The sequence below is a fragment of the Arachis hypogaea genome, chromosome 17 (genome assembly GCF_003086295.3).
Source record: "Arachis hypogaea cultivar Tifrunner chromosome 17, arahy.Tifrunner.gnm2.J5K5, whole genome shotgun sequence".
NCBI lineage: Eukaryota > Viridiplantae > Streptophyta > Magnoliopsida > Fabales > Fabaceae > Arachis > Arachis hypogaea.
Window position 1 is genome coordinate 108,106,838 of NC_092052.1, and position 4,700 is coordinate 108,111,537.

The window sequence follows — 4,700 nt, forward strand, 5'->3', positions numbered from 1 at the left end:
TGCTACCTTGAGCTGAATTATTCAATGTCTTCCCACTCCTTAGTTGAATAACTTGGCACTCTTCTGTTATCTGTTTAGATAACTGCTGTCTTGTCTGATTCAATTGTGCTTCTATATTCTTGTTAGCATTTTTAGTGTCTTGGAGCATCTCTTTAAATTCTGCTAACTATTTTGTCATAAAAAGCAATTGCTGATTAAGTTCAGCAACTTGTTCTTGAGGACTAGGATCAGTAGATACTGCCCTAGCCTCCTCTTTCATGGAGGACTCACTTCTTGGGTACAGATGTTGATTTCTAGCAACTGTATCAATGAGCTCTTGAGCCTCTTCAATTGTCTTTTTCATGTGTATAGATCCACCAGCTGAGTGATCTAGAGATATTTGAGCTTTTTCTATAAGCCCATAGTAGAAGATGTCTAACTGTACCCACTCTGAAAATATTTCAGAGGGGCATTTCCTTAGTATTTCCCTGTACCTCTCCCAAGCATTGTAAAGAGATTCATTATCCTCTTGTTTAAAGCCTTAGATGTCCAGCCTTAGCTGTGTCATCCTTTTTAGAGGGAAATATTGATTCGGGAATTTTCCTGACAACTGTTTCCATGTTCTTATACTTCCTGTGGGTTGGTTGATGACATGTCACCATGTCATGTTTTTCTATACTTTTTCATTTGTTTTCAATAGGTTTTATGCACTTTCTTAAGCCATAAGCAAGCCAATTGGGTAGATTTCCATGTTTTCTTTGATTTAATCAACCATGTATGAATTAATGCTATTTCATGAGGTTTTATGCTATAATTGTCACATATTATGAAAGAGTGAATATCTCATAATTTTGAGCATAGCTTTGATGTGTTTGGTTGATTAATGATAGGTGAAGAAAGCTTGGAGAAAGGTTGATACAAGAAGGAATGGCTAGGAGGAATGACTTGAGTTTTGGATTAATTGAAAATGAACCAGGAAGCAAAAAGCTGGACCAAAAGTTAGCCAAAGGCTAACTTTTGGACAAAAGCTGGAGCAAAAGTTAGCCCCTAACTTTTTGGCTAACTTTTGGCATGAAAAACACTCCCTGGATGAGCAAAAGTTTGTGCCAACGTTAGCCCCTAACTTTTTGGCTAACGTTGGCACATGAAAAACACTCCCTGGGCTAGCAAAAGTTTGCGCCAACGTTAGCCCCTAACTTTTTGGCTAACGTTGGCGCCATGAATGTGCAAGGGGTATACTTCCAACAAGAATAACTTGAGCTACAAGGCTCCAAATGAGGTGATTCAAAAAGCAATGGAAAGTAGGAATCGAGAGCTTTCCAAGCATATATGGCACTGCATGGTGGACACTAAAATTGAGGGAGAAAACTGCAGTGAGGCCAACTGACCTCTACACCTTCGACGGAGTATAACTCGAGGTGTAGAGCTCCAAATGATGTGTTCCCAACGGAATTGGAAAGTAGACATCCAGGGCTTTCCAACAATGTATAATAGTATGGGGTGGACAATATGTTTGAGCCTCCAGAACTGGCGTTTTCGACCACGTTTGAGGCAAACGTCGCCTCAAACGCTGCACACCAAAGCCAGCAACCTTGTCCTCTTCAAAGGAGCATAACTTGAGTTGTAGATGTCCAATTGAGGTGATTCCAAGTGGGTTAGAAAGCTAACATTCAGAGCTTTCCAACCATATATAATAAGTCTATATTGGGCATAAAATTGGCAACGTGACAAGAGGACAAAGTAGCCCCCAAGAAGTATACAAAAGGGAACCAACGTTGGAGCAAAAGTTAGACCCCTAACTTTTGCCCCAACGTTGGTATCAGCAAGGAAGGATGCTGATGTGAAAAGTTGGAGCAAAAGTTAGCCCCTATCTTTTACTCCAACTTTTACTCAAGCTTTCATGATTCCAACCCGGTTCAATTCGGTTCTTCTCCAAACTCCAAGAGCAATCAACCAAGGCCTCTCTCAACCCAATTCCATCAAGAGCAAGGCCCAATTGACACCACTCAAAGGCACAAGAGATAGTTAGAATAGAAATTTCATTTTAATTGTAATTTGTTTTGAATTTCATTTTCATTTTGTAAAAATGCCTATATAAGGCATCATTCTCATTTTAGAAAAAAAGCCCAAATAGAGAGAATAGGGGGCGAGCTCCACTAGGGAGCATTAGGAATACAGAGCTCTCTCTCTGAAGTTTCATTTTCTATTTTGAATCTTGAATTGAGATTGGAAGGAATTCTGTTTTCATTCTCTATTTGCAACTTCTCTTTACTTCTTCTGCAATCCTTTTTTAATTCTCTGCAACTTTTCTCTTGTTGAATCAAGGAAGGATCCACTCCTGAGATCTTCAACATCCTTTTAAATTTCTGCAAATTAAGCACAGTCACTTTGCTCTCTGATCTCCTTGTTCCCAATTTACTTTCCAGCACTTTTGTTCCTCTGTATTTTACATTTGAGCCACTGTGATCTGAATTTACTTTTCATGCAATTTTAATTTCCTTGCAATTGTTCTAAGCTTTGATTTACTGCTTTCATTTAATTTCCCTGCACCCAGTCTCCTTTACTTTCATGCAATTTACTTTTCTTGCAATTTAAGATTCTTGCTATTTTACTTCCTTGTTCTTTAAGTTACTGTCCAATTTACTTTCTGCACTTTAATTTTCCTTGTCATTTACTTTTTGCTGCATCAATTATCACACAAATGTTAGCTTGACTAAACTAATCACCCACTAAAGTTGCTTGATCCATCAATCCCTGTGGGATCAACCTCACTCCCGTGAGTTTTATTACTTGATACGACCCGGTGCACTTGCCGGTTAGTTTTGGGTGTTTTGGAGAAATTCTTTTTTCCATAAAAATATCCCATCAAGTTTTTGGCGCCGTTGCCGGGGATTGATTTAGATCAACAATGATTATGTGGGTGAGAAGTCTAGATCAAGCATTTTCTTTATTTTTGTTCTCTGTTTTAAGATGAAACCAAGGTGTTTGTGTTTTTGCCTCACTAAGAAATTCTCTTCTCTGATATGAGTAATTTCAATTTTCATTGATGTTTGCAAAATACAAATGGAGTTCAACTCATCATTTGGTCAAACAAAATTTTATGGGATATCACCCACCATCACCAATCTCTAATGGTGGCTGGGAATATCACCAAGAAAATACCAATTCTGAGCACTCCAAGTCATGGAGCTATGCTTTAGAACCACAAGATGAGAAAGGAAATTATATGGGATATTTCTCTCCACCACAAAATGATGCAAGTCATGATTCTAATGGTGGCTGGGAAGGGAATTCTAATGCTCCACATGATATTCATCCGAAGATATCATCACTTGACCACGCTTCAACAGAAAGCCTTTGTCAAAACTCATCACCCACACAAACTTCCATGAACCAAAGCCTCTCAAAGCTTGAGTCCATGCTCAAAAGATTTGCGGAGGAGGAAGAAAAATACCATAAAGAACTAGAAAACTCCCTCAAAAACATGGAAGTGATGGCAGGCCAATTGTTGAATGCAAGGAAGGAGAAAATGGAAAAACAAGAATGCAAGGTCCCTGTGTCAAGTGAAATTGCAAAAAAAGAAGAGGTGGTGAAAGTAGTGGAACCTGAAACTGCTCTTGAGGTGATAAAGGAACATGAACATTCACAACCCTCACAAACTTCTCTTGAATCTGTGATCGAAAAATATGAAGAGGAGATGAAGAAATGTTGGGAAGATCAACAAACCTCCTCCATGATAGAGCTATTAAAACAAATGTTGAGTGTAAAAGAGGAAGTGGAGGAGCAAGAAAGTGAGGAAGTCATTCCAGAAAATGTACACTCAAGTGAGGAAGAGTTCATGGAACCACCAGTTCAAAAGGCTCTGGATGAATACAAAACTCCAATAATCACGCAGCAACCAAGTCTTGAATCCAAAGAAGTGAAGGCAACTAGCAAGAACACCAATTCTGTCCCTAATCCAGCAAGCAAGATCAATCAAGCCATGTACAACAGAAAGCTTGCTAAGAGGAAACCAAGACAAGGGACAGTAGCTGAAACTTCTCCTCCTTTGAAGTCATTTCTCTTAACAAATTGGAAGAAGAGGAAGAAAGTAAAGAACAGGTAGACAGTAGGTACATTTCTTTTCCTTGCTTTGTTTAAATTTCAATAAATTGGCATATGGTTACATTCTAAGTTTGGTGTTGCCATGCAACAAACTGTTTTCCATCTTCATGGATGATCGCATCAATTTTACATGAAAGTGACACACCAAGATTCTAAGTTTGGTGTGCCACCTATTTTTCTATGCAAATCAATCTAGCAACATCACTTGTCTGCATAATCATATTGCCTTTTACAATGTTATTTTTCTTCTTAGTTGGATAATTTTTGTTTTCTCTTTGTTTCATTTATTTACTTGTTTTTAATGCTTTCCTTCATTAACTGTTTTTGTTCATACATCACCAAGACATCCTTATTCATAACAGATTCTTCATTTGGTGATTGTATTTAACATATAACAGTTTCTTTTGTTTAGTTTTAGTTTAAATAAATTGACATAGGATTGCATTCTAAGTTTGGTGTTGCTATGCAACACAATTTGCTTCAAATCTTTACTGGATACTTGCATTGATTCCAAGTGAAAGTGTCACACTAAGTTTGGTGTGTCACTTATCTTTTATGCAATGTATTGTGCACACCTTCTTATCTATGCAATCACAATGTCTCTATCTCTTATGCCT